This window comes from Lonchura striata, chromosome 11 (genome assembly GCF_050655825.1).
Source record: "Lonchura striata isolate lonStrDom1 chromosome 11, ASM5065582v1, whole genome shotgun sequence".
NCBI classification, from domain to species: Eukaryota; Metazoa; Chordata; class Aves; order Passeriformes; family Estrildidae; genus Lonchura; species Lonchura striata.
In genome coordinates this window covers 7873042-7894636 of record NC_140713.1, presented here as the reverse complement: position 1 = coordinate 7894636, position 21595 = coordinate 7873042, and the positions used below count along the sequence as shown (strand labels likewise).

The 21595-nt window shown below is 40.3% G+C and overlaps 1 long non-coding RNA gene across 1 annotated transcript in view; it reads left to right on the top strand.

Annotated features, from left to right (window-relative positions):
• LOC146766378 (uncharacterized) overlaps positions 1–19531 on the top strand; it is a 120363-nt gene extending 100832 nt beyond the window's left edge. Inside the window, exon 7 of the long non-coding RNA XR_014957817.1 lies at positions 17842–19531. This is a non-coding gene — a long non-coding RNA (uncharacterized LOC146766378). The remainder of the gene's footprint in view (positions 1–17841) is intronic.
• Positions 19532–21595: the final 2064 nt, after the last annotated feature.

Sequence of the window (21595 nt, the reverse complement as noted above, 5' to 3'; positions counted from 1 at the left end):
TCTTGTTTTCAGGAGCTTTCTATCAGCAAGAAACAGTTTTTTAGGATCTGTGAGGCACGTGAATAAGAATACTTAAAGATTGAGAGTGTAATAAACTGCACGGTCTGGTGCTGCTGCAGGTATTTGATGCTCTTGAATGAGCTTCAGGGACCTGTCTTTAATCTCAATTTTGCCCCTGCTCATATCACCACAGGGTTTAAAAAAGCCTAAAGGGCTCCAAGTGTAATGGGGTAGCCCCCAGCAAAACAAATTCACTTCTTCCCTCAGCTTCCCCAAGTAGAACTTGGAGATAAAAAAAGCTCCGTGAGGATACAACATTAAAAACAATTCATTTATATTTTGGTATTTTATCAGACATGCAAAATACTAAGTAGTATTGCTACTAATTTATCCATCACTAGATTAAAAAAAGGGAATATCTTTTAGAATACTTGGTTTCAATAAGACTTCCAGGCTAATAAAATGTGGTGCAGATATTTCCTCTCTTCATTTAATTTTAGAATTCTTCCCTAGAAAAATTCTAAATACTCTTAGAAAATTAAAATGTAAGTAGCTGCAAAGTTTACTTCAAGACAAATCTGTAGAAAACATATGAGCTTCATTACTTATCAGGCAATATTTAACTGAAGTAGTATGGTGAACAGATGCTGCTCTCCAAAGGGTGCTTTTGTCTAGAGATCATTTTGAACATTAAGAAAAAGAAAATGGAGAAAGAATTGTAGAAAATGTAGCTGCAAAAAAGAAACCCAGATTTGGTCTAAAAGAGAAAATTATTTTTTTCTATCATCCCAGGAGCTAATGTTACTTTGTGCACAGATTTTTCCATGGAAAGACTTTTTGTGGTCAATAGAAAGAAAGTTCTCAGTCAACACCACAGACTGGCCTGTCTGAAGTGGCTGTAAAACAAATATTTGAAGCTTCATCTGCTCCAGATGAACTCCAGACAGGCTCTCCATGGGAGCAAGGGACTCGGGGGTGTGGGGAGAATTTAATATTTGGTTCTGTAGTTGGTGAAAAAGTCCTGCTGATGGTAATTTGGTGCCAAGCCAAAACATCATGGGACACTGAATATCTGATTTGGAAGGGACCCACAAGGGTCACTGACCCAGCTCCTGCACAGACACCCCAACAATCCCAGCCTGGCAGCCCCAGCTCCCTCCTTTGGCTCTTTTGTACCTCGTGGTGCCCAGAGCTGCCCCAGAGCAGAGCGGGACAATCCCCTGGGCCTGGTGCCATCATCTCCCTCCAAACTGATGTAGTAAAACCAACACTTTTTATAAAATTTATGAGTCTATAAAACCCAAAGTTACTTTATGTCAGTCTCTTATTATTCCACATGGACAGTCTGTTTGATAGAGAGAAGGCAAGATTGCAATTCCTTGCATGCAGGGTTTTCCATTCCAGGAACACATGGAGCTATGGGGTAACTGTTAACCAGGTTCCTGATTTATTCTGCAGTGACAGAAATACAACTTTCAGCTCAAAAGCTGCAGGTACATCACAGGAGAGCCAATGTCCCTGTCAATCTTCAGATAAGCTCTGCATTTTGCTTGTCATTAGAGATGGTCCCAAACCATTTTGGATATCTTGAAAATTCCAGCATATATAATCTATCTCTGGGTCCTATTGACATTCCTGACATTTATATCTTTGCTAACATATTTTATTCTGGTGTATATCTTTGGCAAGAAGGGAGAAGATATTTTTACACTGAATATGGGTTTAGAGGTATCAAATGTCCCAATCAGCTGTGGTTTAGGTAATTTGAAATTTTTTTGCTGTAGACTTTAACGGTGTCTGTTGTTTGGACATGAGAGGAAACCTACCTGTGGGAGGAAAATAAAGCTGTGCTTCTGAGTGCCACAATATTTTGTATAGGTCCTTTGTTTTGGTATATATGATTTTCACTCTTACAAGGTTGCCCACATTCCTAACCATGAACTATATATAAAGTTTGTTAAACATATAGATATATGGAATTTACACTGAGTTCATCATGTCTGTACCTTAAAGAACACAATTTCATTGTAAAAATCACTTGTAAAATCAGTTGTAAAAACACTTTTGACTTATGGCCACTTAATATATTAGTAATCAGTAAATGATTAACACACATTTTCCTCCTTAGCTATTTAGGACAGTGTTGAGTAGGACAGTGAGAACTAATGCACATTGCAGTGTATAAGTGCTACGAAATAATGGATAGCATCCTGTAAAAATGCATTTTAATATTATTTATACATGTTTCTCTCATGTGTTACACAGTGGAGCCACTTGCAATAATTTAACTTAGGAAAAGCACTGCGTAGACCTGTCATCCATTTGTCCAAAATTGTCATCTTGGTTTACAGTGCTACTGATACTTGCTGTTACCCTTTCTCAAACATTAATGCTGTTAGCTGCTTGCTTTGCCTGGAGAGAGGGACAAACATGGACTCATCCCACAGGGATCACAGCCAGATAAAATGGATATTCAGTGTTTCACTGGGAGCACGAGGAAGAGCAACCTCTGATTGCCATGCTCCTCTCTTGTTTGGTCACAAAATGCATTGCTCTCAGTGCATGAAAAGGGGTAAAATCTCAGAGTTCAGAGCTTCCTCAGAGTATTTGTTTATTTGTTATAGAAGTCTAACTACACCAAATTACTTCAACTATCCCCTTGTAGTAAATAATAATTTTCGTTTTGTTAAATAACAAAATGGCACAGGAGCATTTGGCTTCCTTTTTAAAATACATGTTAAAAGGAACTGGTAGAAGATTTAAACTGATAATTTATTATATAAATGTGGCAATAAAAATAAATAATGTTAATGAAAATTCAGTGACAGAAAATTAAACAAACATAATTGAACAGTGGCCATTTGAGTGGACTCTTTGAACTGACTTCCCACGGAATGTGGTGAGTGCAGGACCTGTGTCCTGCTGCTGTCCTCAGCACAAGTGCAGGGGCACTCAGGAGCCTTGGCTGGCACTGGGCAGCATCCCAGGCACTGCATGATGCTGATAGCAATGCTCTCTGTGCTCATTTCACATCTGGATGTAGCTTGTAATGTATGGAACACAGAGATGCACCTTCAGATGCATTCCACGTGTTTCTCCAAATGTTGGAATCCTAAAACAGGATTGTGAGCTCAGTATGGGTGGCCAGGGAGCAGAGTGGAACCCAGGAGTCTGCACTTGTAGAGCTTTACCTGCACTGGGTAAAGTGCTGCCTGTTAGTCTGAGGAGTAACAAACCCACAGGGCATTTTTTGAGTGGCAATTATTGGAATTCACAGAGCTGAGAGCTGGCAGAGAACGGGTGTTTGTTCCCATCCATGCAGACACACCCTGGATTTTCAGCCTTGATCTTAGGGAAGAAAGAAAGGAGGAATCCCACTGCTCAGAGGAGCTCCTGTGAAATCCTCTGCTGAGCTCAGTTTGATTTCCCATGGAGAGCCACCCACCAGTGGGGAAACAGTCGACACAAACACATACAATCACAGTGCTAAAATACAAAATTGTGTGTATTCTTTTAGTAAATACGTGTATCTGAGTAAACTGAAGAAAAAATAGGATTATAAATCTGCATTCTTGCAAGACCCATCTGCTGTCTGAAGTTGGGATATTTGAGATTTTCAAGGCCTTAGAAGATTTTAAGATTAGAAGACTTAAAGAAAGCATATGGCTTCAGCCTATTTAATTAAATTAAATTTATTTAGTATGAAAAAGGGAGAAAGCTAACTGACTCCAGCATAAAAGCATAAAAGCTCTTTAAATGCATTAGTTCCTGAGAGGCCTGCAATCTGAACACTGCCACTGTGCTTTTTAGATGAATTAAATATTGTCTTCCTTCTGCCTTATAAATTGTGAGGCAGAATAGCTTCTGAAGTTCCTTTTAATACAGGAGGATGCTCAGGCATCCAGTCTTGAATTGCAAGTACATTACTATGGAACAGTAAAAGTGTAATTCATAACAATTTCTCATTTATGTTGTCTATTAATGTCCTAGACCATCTAGAAGATCTACCTAGCAATGAAAAAAAAACAAAAACAAACAAAAAAAAAAAAAAAAAAAAAAACAACAAAAAAAAAAAACCACAACTGAACTCTATGTACTAGCAACATCTCCTTCATTTCAGCTTTTTCATGTCAGTTCTTATCCAAGATTACTGTAGGACTCATAGATCCTGCCTTTTAGAAATGTTTTCTCCTGCTTATCCCCAGATTTACTAATGCTGCTAAGATTAAAAGAACACATGCAATCTTGTGTGTGAACCACAGGCAGGTAGTAATAAAGCATATACTTTCATAAATATTATATTTTAAAGCTCTTTAAGCAATGATGAGTTTCACACCTTCCATGCTAGTCTGTTACAGTGTTTAATTATCCAGAACAATTTAGAACAAAAATCACTACACTTGGCCTCATTGATGTAAGGCAAAGCAGAGCTTTTTTAAAGCAACCTCCAGACAGGATTTGTAAACATCAACTTCATTTTTATTTGGTACAAAGCACATTAACAGCAGCAGCAGAGAGAGAGCTAAAATTTTACAAGCAGAGAATTAATCACAGCGGGTGATGACAGGCTGGTAAAGTGTCTCATTAGGAAAAGAATAACAAGGAGTTTAATAGAGAGCCAGCTTTTTGTAGGGATAATGGCCTGGGTTTTCAGAAGGTATTGGTGATTTGGGAATGCCTTAGTTCTGATATCAATTCAAAACACCACATTTTCAGTAGGAGCTTCAAACCTTTCCCTGCAACTGCTTTAAAGCATTTTGAGGGTGAGCACCCCAAAGCCAATAGACTCTTTTATCCTTTCCAGGCAAAAGTCTTTCCTAAGTCACCTACATCCACAATCTTCAGGAGACTTCTGCAATGAAGGGGATGTTTCTAGTTCATAGATCTCAGATGATTTTTTTTTCCATTGGTCTAGGACATTAACAGACAACATGAATAAACAGCATGGTTTATGGGGCAGATTTCAGCTAATGTGAAATATTACAGCCCCAGATCCTGTAGGCAGAGCAGAGCCAGTTTAGGGCAGTGGAGATGTGCCCCAACCATGAGCTCCCTGCAGTGGGAAAAGGACAAATCAGTGTAAGGAAAAGCTCGGTGTCCTGGGGAAAGCTACAAACACCCCCCTGCCTCAATCAGGCAACCACACCACTCACCACCAGACAGGATTTTGGAAATGCTTTATTCCCTGTTTGCAGCAGCCATAACTAACTCAAGATCTCATCTGGAAAAGGGCATCATAAACCCAGCTGGCAGGAGCAGGAGACAGAAGCATAAAAGACAAGAACAAGCCATAACTTGAATCGACAGGTTGGAAAATGGAAGACAGCAGAAGAAATTGTGATGGTTTTTTAGCTGTTTGGAGGACAAGGCAGGAGTTTTACAGAGAGTGTGCTGGGTAGTTTCCTCTTGTGAAGTATAACTAATCTCTTCAAACAGATTATCTGTAAAAGTATTTTTTCCCCTCTTTTTAAGCTTTTGCAATACATTTGAATGCATTATTTTGTTTGGGAGTTGCTCTCAGGAGTGCCTTTTCCTCAACTACTGAGCATATAATTTATGTAACCTTGTAACACCATATATTGCAGATAGGCATTTTATGGCATAATTTATTTATATTTTACTGTTGCTGTGTGCAATAATGAGGCTTCTACTGCTTCCAATTTCATTCATTAGAGCAGGCAGGACAATGGGCAAAAAATCATCATAACCAAGGGCTGAAAAGACAGTAAGAATTTCAGCGATGCCTCATTTGTAGAGGCTCTTACCTGGTGTAATATGTACCTACATGTTACTAGACTTTGCAAATGACATAGGAAGAAGAATGCACTGAAGAACAATAACTCATGATGTAGCAAAACTAAAAAACTTATAAAAGAAGTAAAGGTTTGTCTGCTGGTGGAAGAAAACATTTTTTTTTCCTTCTGATGCTTCCTCCCCTCACCCCTGACATCCCAGGGAGAATTTTAATGCCCACCCCCAATCTATTGAAGTCACATTGACAAGATCTTTAGTGTTAGCTATATAGCCAAATTATTTCTAGACATTCAGTGCACAATAAATCTACATAGGGTGCTTTGTTCTTATGAACTCATTTAAATGTATTATATTAAAAAATTACATTTTCAGAGGTTTCGCTAGACAGGTTGAGGTTTCTTAATTGGTTGTCATGGTGATGTCACTGATTACAGTTTTTAATGTCCCATTTGAAGATTATGTATTATTTAGTTACCCAAAAAGTAGGTCTAATTTCTTTGGAGAAAAAGAAAAAACAACTATTTTCATTGAATTAATTACATAGGTTACTTATAGTACAAAATAATGAAAAAAATGCAAATGGGACAATGGTAAGAAATATTTGGTTAAGAGTATAGGTCAAGTAGATGTTCTACACTAAGAATCTTTTTCAAAAACATAGCAACATAATAAAATCCAGTTGCAATAGCTAAAAATGTGGATATGGATGAGGGTAATACCCTTGTGCAGTGTTCAACTCTCTTTACAATCACATAACAGTAATGATCTGGACAGCGTGAGGAATTATTTTGTATTTTAGAGGAGTTTCTTGTGACATTCTCAGCTCCTGGTTGCACTGTCCCTCTGATTTAGGTGCAATCTGCAGCAGAGTTCTAGCTGGGAGTTCAGTTTCAGCTTCTCCTGAGTATATTCCACATTTGGAGGGGAGAAAGCCCCAAAAACTCATTACCTTTCTGTTTCAGACAACTTTTCTCATCCTTAAAGGGTTAAACCTCATTGTGGTTGCTCTAAAAATTTAAACATGGTTTTCTTAAGCAGTTATTTAAGCTTCCAGAGATCTTACTGTAGAGTTTTTTTTAAACCTCTACTTTTATAGGTGTCCTAGCCTGTGACATCCCTCCCATCCATGTTCCTCCTGTCCCTCCAGCCTGGAATATGACAAATAAAAGCTTGGTCACCTCAGAATAATTGAACTGGATTCCAGTCATCTCAGCTTAGACCAGCTGCTCTTTTCCCAACCCAAAGGACCTGCCTGAGGCTAGTCCAGAAAAAATCCCCCTAAATTTGAGTTCCAGGGCCCTGAGTGCTCAGCAAGAGCTGGTTCTGGCAGCCCATCCTCGGCTTTACAGCTGTAAAACTTTAATCCTTAGGCTGATTTGTAGCACACTGCAGTCGAGGAATTAGAAGAGTGAACTCTTTGTTTACTGGCAAAGGAATTGTAAAAAGCATGGAGGGAATAGGGAGGGAGAGAATAAGGGATAACAAGGGAGAAATTAAATTACAGGGAAAAATTCACCACCATTCACATTATGGGATCATCCATCTTTTTCTAAGGCCTGGGTTTGCAGAAATGTTTACACAGTTAAATCTCATTCCTGCTGAAGACAATTTGGTATCTTATGCCTTAATTTCTGGTGAATAAAATATTGCTTTACCTTTTGAAAAAAAACCAATTCCTTTTTTCATGATATTCATCGAGAAATCTTTCCATCAAGGTTCCAGGTTCTTTTTAATTTTTGGCAGATTTCAGATTTCTGTACCTATTAAAACTTCTAAATTGGACAAGGGTCAGAACACAAGGAATAATAAAAATTTGCCTTGTGGCAGATTCTGAAGGCAACAAAAGGAAAACTGTATTTTGAACATAAGAAAAGTTGAGGATTTTCATAGACATGAAGAAAGTTCCGTAGGTCAAGGACTTCATTCACAGTGCAATGAAAACAGCTTTGGTTTTGTTTGGAAAAGAACCATCTTCTGGGTTTTTTTCTAGACAATAGCAGTCTCAGAAAATATGGAAACAGTGAAAAAATCTTTCAAAAGAAACATGCTTTGTTCATTGACAGAGGGACAGATTTTGAGGGAAAAAATATCCTGTAAAAAGGATTTTTTTTTTTTTAAGGCAAATCAAAATCAAACCCCCAAAAATTTCCAAATCAATATTTTTTGGGGGGATTTTGCTTGATATTTGAACTAGGTCTATCTGATCCCTGCTGTGACAGGTCTAGAGAAATGATTCCTCTGTCTTGCTTACAAAATGTTGTCAAATACCCTGATAGTGATTCAGTGTTTAGTTGTTTTACTGACATTTGCTGTTAAGGTTTAATTTTACTTTGCTCAGGACTAATTTTACCTCAGCAGAGCTCCATTACTTTAATGTCTGGCAGCAAGTATAACATGTATTAATGAAAACAACCAAATCTCCACAGAGATAACTTCTAATAGCCTCTGGAAGGTTTACTTGTCCACAACAGGTACAAGCACTTTGTAACAGCAAAGGATGATACCACAAATGTCTTTAAAGGTCCATTAGAAGGGAGTGAGCAGAGGAAAACTTATAAAGGTTGCATGATCTGAAGGTGATTTTGCACATGCTAAAGCAGCCAGAACCTTCTGGTGCTTCACTGCAGCCAAAAATATCATGTTCATGCTTGGCACATAATGAAGTTTGGACTATGGAAAGGAAATGGGTTTATTCAGCATGAAAGTTAAAGATAAAACCCTACAGAACTGAGCCTAATTGTCCTTTGAGGTATTTCTTAAGGTCAAAGCTGTGCTTGATGGTAATTATAGTTCCCTACTCATGAAATCTTAGCAATTGTACTAAAAGCAATACCCAAACCTCCTGAGCTTTTACTGGGTTTGCTGCAGAGAGAAATAATATTTCCTCTTTCTTTTCAGTAAATAATGCTAATTTAAAAGGTCATTGTGTTTTAGTTTTCCTGTGGTGGTTATAACTGCAATTAAACCAATATCAGTCAAAATAAATTATTCAGAAAAGCCTAAAAGGAAATAGTGAGAAGTAGTACAGAAAACAAATGGCCATTTTCATCAGGAGACCAGCCTCCTTAGAATCTCAGTTAAGAAATGAGCCACAACCTTTTTTACAAAAGGCAGACATCCTTTTTTTTGACATTCACCTCCCTCATAAAGTATTTCCTTCATTCCTTAGCATGAGAAAAAGTTCCACGTACCTTTGTGTGCTCCTGTAAAAACTTTGCATGTTTTCTGTAGTGCAGGATCTGCTTGAGCAACAGCCCTTTTGAAAAAGAAAATAAATGTATTGCCATAAAACAAGCCTCACTCTCCAGCCTCCCCAGTGCCCAGTCTCTAGAAGGCAAACAGGAGCAGAAAAAGCAGCCAAGCCCCAGATGCCCCATTCTGTGTTTCTCTTGGTGACCACTTAGGCCTGACAGACTGGGACTTCCAGGCTCTGCCTTTGTTTTAAGACCTCAGCTCTGCTGCTTTGCTTCCAGCCTAAAGTTTGCATGAATTCTCACGCTGTCTCTGTCTCTTCTCCCCTCCCAGCCTGCTTCCCCAGGCTGCTCTGGGGTGTGGTGGCTGTGCATCTCCTGCTGATGGGAGTGGTGCTCAATTGCTGTCAGACAATTGAGAGTCCTTCCATCCCTCATCTTCCTGTCTCTGGTGATTTATTAAAAAATATGGATATTGATCTAGTACCGATATCCAACTGTGATGGACAAAAACTCTCTAACAGTTTCAAGTTAGAAAGTGTGTGTTTATTGTGTGTGGGATAGCTCCCAAATCCACACCGCAGCTTCCAGGTGATTACAGAGTCCTTTTATCCATCCAAGTGTTGAATACCCAAAATACAAATACCTATTCATAATTTTGGTTTATCCTATTCCTCGCTTTGTATGCTAATCACTTCAAAAGCCATTAAGCACGTGTAGTTTGTTCCTTGAAATGGGTTGGCGTCCCTTTCATGGGGAGGGGTCCCAAAATGAGGAAGTAAATGAAGTCTTCCTCGTTCTGACCTTTCTACCTTTTCAATGCAAATATGACAAATGAACTCTTGGTAGAACTCCCATTCCTTGTCTTCAATTGGTTTCAGAACAGAGGAGGCCCACAATTGTCTGATGTTCCTAAAAGCTCTTTGTCAGTTTGTGTATTCTTCATTATAAACCCAGCTAACTAAACATTGTGCTGACAACCAATCAATTGTTAGTTAACTACTAACTCCTAACTTCCTCAAGGACTACTCATTTATTTTAATTAACTCTAGTAAGGCTTATCTCTAACTAAAATCTTAACTCCTCTAAAATCTCTAAATTCCTTAAAATTTATGTTTTACTGGCAGCTCACCGTGGTCCCCCAGGTGTCCCCAGCATCATTGCTTCTCCTTTGGGGTCTGTGTCCTTCCAATCAGCCCATGGAAACCCAAAGGTATTTCTGTTGCAGTTACTTTTAGCAGGATGTTTTGGACTGAACACATTGCTCTATACACTCCTTGACATTGTTAAAGAAAGGAATATGTGTAAGGTTCATCAATAATTAAGTTTTAAGTAATCTCAATCCTTTGGCCTCATTTCATGTAAGGCTGTCTCTTATTCTGGGTTTTATTTGTATTTATGATCTGAGAAATCACAGTGTTCCAATTGGCCTCTCTTGGCATTGCTCACCAATGCTTCTTTTCTTGGCTAAACTTAAATATTTCTTCTGAGGAAATGTTCAGTTTCTATATCTGTATAATCCTACCTCGGGAAGTTCATAAAAATACTCTGTTTTAGACTCACTTCTTTCAATGGCTGGGATTTGTTTGAGGAAAACAAATTTCTATAAGAATAAGAGAAATATTAAATGGTGGGAAATAAAAAAGTTATTAAAGTGCACAGGAGCACTATAATTTAAATGTTTTCTCTCTTCATGACAACAGACTGCATGTTATATCTTTATTACTGCTTACATGCCCTAACTGCAGTCTCTAATTTGTTCACAATAATGAACATTTATCCTCAGACAATAGCTTGTTTAGGCCAAATATAGGTCATTACACTTATTTGAAATACTCATTGCTGTCTGGCATTATATGCTGACCTTTTCATTTTCAGATTAAATAATTTCATACTAACTTATGCAAATTTTTCCTCCTGCTTTTTTTTTTTAATTCCTTTAGTCAATGGATAGACATTTAATTCAGGATTATAGACAGACTGGTGTTCATTAATACCAGTGGTGAAGTGATTAGCTCTTCAAGATGCCATAAAATATGCTAAACCAAGTATAATTTTTTTGTAATTGAATTTCAGAAAATATCATAGTCTTATTTAGCTACAGCTCAACAGCAAAATGCACAGTACAAAGGTGTTTTTCCCTCTAAATAGGATACTTTTTTCATACTAGCATTCAATTTGATTAATGTTTACATTAACAGCAATTTATTGGTCACTTGCTCAGCAGAATCTTTCCAAAGAGACATTATATAAGTTAATGTGTTGCTACTTACATCCCCATAAAACATACAGAGATTACAAATTGGAAAATATAGGACCAATTAACACTGATCACAAGATGTGTATACTGATGTGGTATATTGAGAAAATCTGATTTTCAGCCCCATTCAGAATCAACATGCTGACCATCATTTTGAGGAATGTCTGAGTAAACTTTAAAACACATCAGCAGAGGCCTTATTCATATATTCAGCTCTTTTTATCAAAATCTAAAATATATGATAATGTGGTTTAAGTCTGTTCTGCCCTGAATTTGAAAATTAAATAAAAAGCATAGAATAGCCTGGGTTGGAAGGGACCTTAAAATCCACCCCACCCCTGCCATGGCAGGGACCCCTTTCCCTGTCCCAGGCTGCTCCAGCCCCAGTGTCCAACCTGGCCTTGGGCACTGCCAGGGATCCAGGGGCAGCCCCAGCTGCTCTGGGCACCTGGGCCAGGGCTGCCCACCCTGCCAGGGAGGAATTCCTTCCTAATATCTGACCTAAATAAATTACATTCTGTGTAAGTAAAAATACAATTATAAAAAAATCAGAGGATGATATTGCCACAGCCCCAAAAAGTACATTTCTGTATAGATGAAAATTTAAATGTTCCCCTTTTTTATGCATTGTTCTTAGATACTTTTATTGTGATGAGGAGATATGATAAGAAAGAAATCACAGCAGAGCTAAAATCAAGAAGGAAAGCCTTTAAGGCAATGAATGTGTTTAGAGCTCATTATCTGTCTGGTACAATACAGCTTCCACTTCTGCTGAAGGAAATGAATCACATAAACCCTCACTTTATTCCAGTTTTGCACAAGTCCATTCCCACCCTAGTGCACCATATGCCAGCAGGCAGCCACACTCAGACTGATGAGAAGGGTTGTGAGAGTGATGCCCTGAGAAGGCTGGCCTAGAACAGAGGCTGGACAGAGTTACAGAATAAAGCAGGGATTTGCTAAAAGGCCTCAATGGATCCACCTTGGTTAGCACAAGAGCCCAGCCAGGCCCACACCCAAGATGGACCCAGAACGGTCCCAGAATGGACGACCGCTCACAAGATCTCTCACTTTGATCAGTTCTGGCCCATCTGCACCTTGGAGTGAATTGTCCAATTCCAGCTTTGGCTTATCAAGTCCCACCCTTCTTGTCTTTCTCTCTTCAGCCCACCATTGTTTGTGCTCTTGGGTCTGAGATTTGGATCATTTGTCCTTGGTCCCCAGCTAGAGAAGAAATTGTTTTTTCTCCCTGCTCTGTGAAGAGAGCTCTCCATCCCCTAATACAAATCTCAGAACTACACACTAAAGCAGCACAGAATCTGAAAAACATAAAAGCTACAACCTGAGGTATCAAGAGAAGCCCCAGATCTGAGAGATCTTCCTCACAGCCCATCATCTGAAAGGAATGTTTCACTCCTGCTTACTCCTAGTCAGTGCTGGGAAATGAATAGCATTAAACATTCAGCAGCATTATTCCTTTTGTATGTCTGCATAAATTTTTAACTGTTGTGGTGTCCAAAATAATTTGTATGAGTTTTAAAGCTGGGGAGTATATTCAATCATATTATGCCTGTCTTTGCTAGTCAGGCCAATAAATTTAATTTCAGAGTACTGCTCTTAAAGTCTGATTTGGGCTATTTTTGAATCAATTTGAAATTAAATTTTAAGTTGGTGCCCGCTTCCTTCACATTACAAGAGGCAAAATTTTAGCCCAGTAAGAGGTACCCCAGAAACTCATGCCTGTTGTGTGAGAAGCAGCTTTGGCACCATGGAAATGCTCACAGGCAGGAGTGTCTGCTTCTCCTGCCATCACTTGGCATGTGAGATACACCTGTGTAATACACATACACATGTCTTTAATGTAAAACATAAATCTCATTTAAGTTGCTGTTCTTATGGAACACAATTCCCAGTATGACTGTACAGAGAGTCATTCTCTTGCTGATTTTGGGTCTCTTGGACCTACCCTCTGCCCAGCCTTCAGTCTCCCCATTTCCACTGGTATTTCCTCTCCACCAGCCTTGAAAACCTTTCAGACGTTTAACCAATATGTCATATTTTCTCATCTGTTGTGGACAAGGTTCAGGTCATCCCTGCAGCCTGTTCACCTGCCAAAATTGCTTCCTCTGACTTGTGGGGGAGGCTCTGCCAGAGTGTAGCAGTAATGAAAGGAGGTTCAGGGGTTGAAGAGCTCTTCTCTAACTCATCAAATCTCTAAGCAGTTCAAATGTTATTAACCTCTACTGATCTGATGTAGCATCCCAGTGCATTATGGCTGGCAAACAATGAGGGTGGGACCCTCTGAGAGGCTTTGCTCTTAGAGACACGACTGAGGTAAGAAAAGAGGGACCTGATTTTCTTCTCTGGTCGGGAGGGTAAACCAAGGCAAACTGCTGAGTGGGTGTAGCAACTTTGCTACCAAAATCTCCTTCAAACATTCCTGACTGTAGCACCCTCATTTTGATGAGCACTTCACCTTCAGAAGAGTTTTTAGCTCCCAAATGACATCTTTTCTTGAAATCAAACAAGAAACATATAGAGCATGTAAAAACATGCTTTATTGGACTAAAGATTTTAGGACTAAAATGGTTTTGCTCGTCCTGCTTGTGGTGAGAACTCTGCACCACTAGTTAGGGTGCAAGTTTCTGTTTCTGTACAGGATGGAATTTCTGCCAGTCTAATCTTCCTGGGGACAAAATGTCTGTAGGTACTTCAGTAATTCAGTTGAAATTCTGGATTTGATCCCCAGTGTGGCAATTCTTCTCTAACCACAGATATTTCTCTGGAAAGCAGTTGCAGTGACAGTATGATCTGCTGATTTTTGGCTACTGAGTTCATCACCTTTCAGCAGTGAAATCGTCATTCAGGAAGAATATGCAGCATGGATATCAGATTAATCACATATTTGTTTGCAAGAAAAAAACATAAGGGAATTTATGCTCTATATTCCAATCAATGAATTACGAAAATTTCTGCACTTGTTCACAGAAGAGAAAATCTTCTCATATTGTGGAATGGAAAATCATTCAACCATATTGTGAATATAACACTCACTTCCCCTCTTGTACTCAGCCAACAACAAAACCAAAAGTTTTACATATGTGCATTTTTTCAGCTTAGAGAGTAAAAGGAGGGGCATTTTATGGGCATTTTTTCCAGGAAGAAGAAGATCATCCATTGTCCTAACTGAAAGAATAAACAGTTTTCCTAGACTGTGCAACATAGCTTTTGAGAGTAAAGAGATTGAATTTGCAGTCATGTCAGTATAATAATTTTGCAGGCTTCCAAATTTATTGTCTTGTTGATTCTCATATGAATATGGAGCATTTACCTGCCCTGAACACAGAACAGCCATCTCAGATCTCTGAAAATTTGTTGATTTCTTCAGCTGAAGACTTTAAATGTGTTTTCCTCTAGTTGTAACTGAAATGAAAAAATGTTTCATGTTATGTCATCATGTAGCTGTGTGGGAGTAGAGGCAAATACCAGGTAAAAGTACAAAGAGGTGCCTGTGATAGATAAATGAACACCCTGTGTTGGTGCAGCATTTAAACACAGGAATTCTGTGATTGAAGATCATGAAAGCTGGCAATGAACACTGCTTTCTCAGTCACATGCATTGCAGTGTTTTGGGCCTTTAAAGTGCCTTTTGTTTCACTTTTCAAAACTGTCATCATTCAAACACTTGTGAATTTCTCTGTCTCCTTTCTATTTAAAATCACTGGTGATTGAATGTGCAAAAACAACAAGGCAGCTCTTGCCACTCCCTTTTTGTGCATCCTGTCATGGTTTGGAAGTTGCAGAAATTGGTATAGAATTCAAACATTGGCAAAAAAAAAAAAGTTTTATGTTTCTTTATATGCACATGTACACCTCTAGATGTGCAAATGTACACTTTTACCTCGTGCTCTGGCAGCCCTCTGAGTCCTGTGTCTGCTTTTCTTCCAAAATAAGAAACCTGCCTGCCCTCTTCATACCTCAGATCAATTTGGAAGTGGTAGGAAATTAAAAAAGAGCCAGTAAATCTCAGGGAAGTAAGTGAAAAGTTGTGTGTTGGGAACAAAGAGACAGAACATCAATTGTAGGCAGCAGAGACAGTTTATATTTTTCATTCTTCTGTCAGTTTTGAAAAAACATGTTATCTAAGGGCTAAAAATAGAATAATGCTAATATTGTACAGAAATGCTTATTCTAGATCTCAAATTGCAATTGCCTATAGTATATTGACAACTTAATTTAGTGCAATTTTTATAAGCCACCTGAGCTGCCTGATGCACCTTGGATGGCTTCAATACTTGCTCTAATCCATGTGTGAGTTAGCATTCCGTGAGGAATAGGGAGTCTTCCAATTTATTAACTGAAGTATCTTACATCTTTCCATGCTAGAAAAAATTTTATATTGACATATCCAGAGTTTTTATTGAAGTTATATTAGTGCTATCTATCAGGGATATGCTAGAAAATCTATAACTTCCACCAAAATGTTGCCCATGTGAGCAATTCAGTTTATGAAGTACAATCTTCCCAGGCTGGCTTAGTGCCTCCTGGTTCATTTTTCAAGCTATGTGATGTTTAATGAATTTGTCAAAATAAAAACTAATACACAGTTTCACGTCTATCATCAAATTATGCTTTGCAATATACAGCTAAGGGTATGAAAAAAGACACCTATATGAAGGTCTGCAAATGGAAAACATCTCAGGTCTGTGCTGTTCTATTTCTTGTTTTGACACTTCTTCGCAGGCTCAGAGGTGTTTTACTTTGGTTGCAATTGCACTGGCAATTTGTCCAGATGAAGCAACGACATGGTTTCATTATGTGCAGCATGCAGATATTTGTCTGCAGTGCACCATCAAGCCAGTCAATATATTAAAAAAAAAAAAAAAAAAAAAGAAGAAGCGAAAGGTTGGGCGGTCTTTATCACCTTGTTTAAAGCAATCCCAGATCCCATTTTCTAAACTACTAAACAGATATGCAGACTCATTTGTTTTCTCTTACATATTAAGTCAGAACCTTGTGGCAACTAAGAGAGTGACATTTTTAAAACAGCTTGACATGATGTCTGACCTGTTTATACAACTGCATCACTTTCCCAGAGTTTTCAGTTTCTTTGAACAAAGCTAAGAACAGTTAACCTTTAGAAATACTAAAAAGAAAAATGATTTCTCTGTGCCCTTCTCTGCAGGCTTGAGTAATACATGCTGTACTGGCTACCAATGTTCATAATCACTGGCACTTGTCAATCATCATAAATCAGGCAGTGCTGTGGCCTGTGGGGGATCTCACAGGTCACTGCTGAGAGCTCCACGTGTCCCAGCTTTGATGGAGTGAAGTAATGGCACAGTGGTGAGAGGAGAGATGAGATCCCTAACTTCTGGAATATGAGTCCTGGGAGGAGCAGCTGAAGGAGCTGGGATTGTTTAGCCTGGAGAAAAAGGAGGCTCAGGAGGGACCTTTTTGTTCTCTACAACTCTCTGAAAGAAGGGTGGAGGCAGGTGGGAGTCAGCCTCCTCTCCCAGGCGACTAGACATAGTAGAGAAGGAAAATGGCCTCAAGCTGTGCCAGGGGAAATTTGGATATTGGGACAATGCTGTTCACTGGAGGAGTGGTTAAGCATTGGAATGGGCTGCCCAGGAAAGCCGTGCAGTCATCATCCCTGCAGGTGTTCAAGAAATGAGTAGGCTTGGCACCTTGTGATGGTGTTTAGTGAAAGGTGGGGTTTGTTGGTCTTAGAAATCTCTTCCAACCTTAAACACCTGGTGACTCTGTGATTCCCATGCTGTCAGAGGCCATGTGTGCACCCCTAAGCCTGGGGGGCCTGGGCTGCAGAGCTCTGCTCTCACTGCAGCTGAGCCTGGCTGACATTCCCAGCCTTCCTACACACAAAGGTTCAGGCATATTAAGCTAATAAAGCATATTAAAAACCCACTGGTGGGGCAGTGCTGATTACAGAGAGTAAAGCCAAACCTTACAGCAGAGATTTTTTGTGGAGAAAACAGAACCTGTATTTCATCAGGAGAAAAGTCCCTCTTAGATGTATCTTTTTAAACCCTGTACCGCCACAGCTGCCAAACTGAAGTGATGTGGCCTTGAATTTACTGCACAGAAGATGTTTTATATCCATTGATATAAATGTTACCATTAATATCAGTACCTGAATGGAATAATATTTAAATGCATGTAGCCTTTAAAAATCTTGTGCATGATACTGGCGTGCAATGATGGACCAGAGGGAAGGCAGAAGCTTAGGAATGGGTGTGATCACCCATGGTGTTGGATCAGGAGCTCTCTGATAGAGAATATCTGTAGCAGGTAATCCTTTTGCTATGGCATCCAGCATCCACTGGTCAGATAGTGCCAGTCCAGGACAGTCACACCACTCCAGCCCTGTGCAGGCAGACTCTGGCAGCTTTCCTGCTATTTTAGTGCTTTCCCCTTCTTGTTCAAGAGATGATTCCTCTGTGATAGTCTGCAGAATGAATGCCACCATCACTGAATCAAGATATTGGTTCTCACAAAGAAATGCAGAGTGCTTCTGAAATAAAACATGATTATAGGGCTTTTCAGTAGGTTTTTGGTTTGTTTTAGTTTTCTGGTTTTCTGACGGATCCTTGTGGTTTGTTTCTTTTTTTCCAGTCAAGGCTGAAGTCCCCGTCAGAAAGAAAATTAAGAATCTGAAACAGGCAGAGAACTCCAAGTGAAACAATGACCCTAGGTAGGTGCAGCTCTGGGAATCCACAGGAAAGGAAGCATTGAAAGCCAATCTGGGACCTCCTCAGAGGGGTTAATTGAGTCTTTCAAAACATTTCTATTGGTCTCAGATGATACTATCTGAGTAATGAATCAAGAAGGAGGATTCCTTGAAGGTATGTTAATTAACATAATTATGCTCATTAACATAATATGTTCATCACTTAATATTAATCTGATTGGCTTATTTAAGATTAAAAGCCTGAAGCTGCAAAATTGAGGATGACCTTTGGTGGGAGCTTGAGGACTTTACTGCTCCAAAGGTTTGGGAATGTAGGTCCAGGACCCCATGTTTGCAATCTCAAATATGTTTCTCTTCACAATTATAGTATCACAATTATTATTCTGAAAAAGCAAAGGCTCTCAGACTTTTTTTTTTTTTTTTTACTGCCAGAACATCTAACATTTGCCAGACAGAGACATTCCTGTGAGACAGAACTGTAAATAGAAGTGTTCTGGAAACAGTTAATATAGAACCTCTGTGTAACTTGAGTTCATTTATTCTTGATAATAATGGAATGCTAGGTTGGCATCCTAATGTCCTATTTTTCTGCTTAGTTGGAACCTGTCATGTGCATGTTGACATTAACAGGAAAGCTGAATATGAAACTTGACTTTGCTACCTAGAACATTAAAATTTCAGTAAGTTCAAAAACGAAAAATGCAAACATTTGAGAGGTCATTCTGCTTGTTCTTTTTTTACAGTAAATCGCATGCAGCTCTCATTATATCATTTATCTCTCATAATGGCTTAATTTGGACTCCTTCCAAATTAAAATGGAGACAAAGTAATTGTTTTGCTTTTTTTCAAAAGAGATGCTGAATTTCCGATGAATAAGGCACTAGAGCAATGTCTTGAATACTAAAAGGAATACACAATATCATTCTGGTAGCTGTCCTGGCAATTGAGTTAGTGTGTTTCCCTTGCTTGAACGGCTAAAGAAAATAATGGTTTTGTCCCTTCAAATGGCACTGTGGAATCCAAGAGTTGATTTCAGCAACATGATTCATACATCACACTGTCGTAGTTCACATATGGTCTCATCTTCCAGAAGGGTTTCTTGATGGCTTCCTGGGTGATAAAACACATCTCAGTACAGCTCATACTGCTTCCCTTGCACCCTGCCCACTGCAGAGGGAGCACGAGCGGGTAACCCCTGCTTACCTCTGAGCATCCCCTTTTACAGGCAGCTTGTGATATTATTGCTAAAATCAGAGCTTCAAAGACAGACAACAGTTTGATTTGAGAGTTATTCCGTGATGTCACACACATGACTCCTGCCTGTTGTCCCTGACCATGTGAGCTTGACTGGGAGCACGTTCAGGTCACTCTAATGGTGCTGGGGTGAGACGGGTCCAGGGCCTAAACACAGGCTGGGCAGAGGGGCTGGGACAGGCTGGGTCCATGGGTGAGGGACAGCAGGGCCAAGTGCCAGGTCCTGCCCTGGGTCCCCCCAGCCCCATGGAGCTGGGCTGGGCAGAGGGGCTGGGAAGCTGCTGCTGGGAAAGGCCCTGGGGGTGCTGGTGCCAGGGGCTGACACAAACCCAGCTGTGCCAGGGGCCAGTGGCACCGGGGCCGTGCCAGCCCGGGGTGGCAGCAGGCCCAGGGCAGGGCTGTCCCCTGGGCTGGCCCTGCTCAGGGACCCCGAGGGCTGCGGCAGCTCTGGGCCCCTCATGGCACCAGAGCCTGGAGGGGCTGGAGCGTGTCCAGGGCAGGGAACGGGGCTGGGGAAGGGGCTGGAGCCCCAGCAGGGGCTGAGGGAGCTGGGCAGGGGCTCAGCCTGGAGCAAAGGAGGCTCAGGGCCCTTCTGGCTCTGCACAGCTCCTGCCAGGAGGGGACAGCCGGGGGGTCGGGCTGTGCTCCAGGAACAGGGACAGGAGCAGAGGGAACGGCCTCAGCTGGGCCAGGGCAGCCTCAGGTGGACTCCAGCAGGAATTCCTTCCCTAAAAGAGTGGATAAACACTAGGGCTGCCCAGGGAGGTGATGGAGTGCTCATCCCTGGAGGTGTCCCAGGAAAGACTGGACGTGGCATTCAGGGCTCTAGGCTGGGTGACAAGGTGAGCATCAGTCACAGGTTGGACACTTTTCCAACCTAAATGATTCTTGGATTCCCTATCTGATCTCCTGAAGTGTCTCAAGGGGTGGGGAGGTCTCAAGGATGCCACAAAAATGCTGCTGTTGCTTTTTTCAAATGGAAGGCGAGGAGGAAATGGCCATAAGTTGTACCAAATAAGGTTTAGATTGGATATTAGGTAAAATTCTTCATGGAAGGGTTGTCTAGCTTTGGAGCAAGCTGCCAAGGGAGGTGATGGAATCACCACGTTTTCAAAAACATAAATAGAAGTGGCACTTGAGGACATGGTTTAGTGGTGAACGTGGTGGTGGTGGTGGGTTGATTGTTGGACTTGATGATCTTTGAGGTCTTCTCCAACCAGAACAATTCTTTTCTCAGAAAAGAGAGGTCTCAGAATGAGCACTCATCCCCTTCCTGGGGTGCTCACAGGAGCCTGTTCCCTGCATGAACTGTGGTCATAAAGCTCAAGGCACTCTGTGGTCTCCTGCCCTTCAGAAGGTGCTGTTGGTCACTCTTCCAGTCTGTGCTCCCTTCCCCATTTATGCTTGTTTGTAAGACCATAGAATTCAATTTCATTTTAGCAAATCATGGCTTTGATTACAATCAGGAAATTCTACTGCTCTTCATGTGCATATTCCTGGAGTTGTGTGGGTACTGAGAGCAGATTTTGACCCTACACCACTATCAAATGTAAATAGGAAATATCAAGAAGAGCAATTATATTTTTCAAAACCGTCCTACAATAATATGAAGCATGTACTGAAGAATAACATAATTCACTGAATTGTAAAGAGTGAAATGCAAGTGTTTGTACTGGAAAATGGCCAAGACACAACTATTATCTGCCACATATTATTTGATATATTCTCCTCCATAACAAGCACTGACAGAAGGTCAAAGACACCCTGTAACTCATGCCCTGGAGATAAACATAATTCATGTTGCCTTTAAATATTACAACGGTTCTCAGCTGTCCTATGAGTTACCTAACAATAGTAATCATTACTATCAAATGCTCCTACAAACCTCTCAAGGCATGGATTTCAAAGAACTCTGTGAAAATCTGGAAGTGCCTTTTATTTCCCAGTTTTGCAAATAAGGAGAGTGATGTGGTTGGGATTCATGATTTGCCTAAAAGCCCAGGTTGCCATAATGCATTTGTACGAATAGCACTTAGGAGGTTTTGGCTCTCAGCCAAAGGATCACTTCACAAAACCACTTTGCTTGCGATACCTGTGCTGAGAGCCATGCAATGCTGATTGGGAGATGAATGGAAAGGGAGAACAGCAACACTGAGCTTTACAAAACCTCAGATTGCTCTATCAGAGATTTCTGTCCTGACTGCAAGCTGACCTCAGCTGTTGCTTGTTTGACAAGTAGGGACATGGTCCCCTGTTCTTGGATGGGTGTACACAGCAATGCTCTCTGCATGCTTTCCTCTGTGCAATTCTGGCTGCTGTGCCCACTCTCCTTGAAGCCTTTTATTTCATTGATAGCAAGCCCTGATAGGGCACTAAAACTTCGAGTCCTAGCTCAAAGTTGAATGGAATTAAATTCAGTGTGGG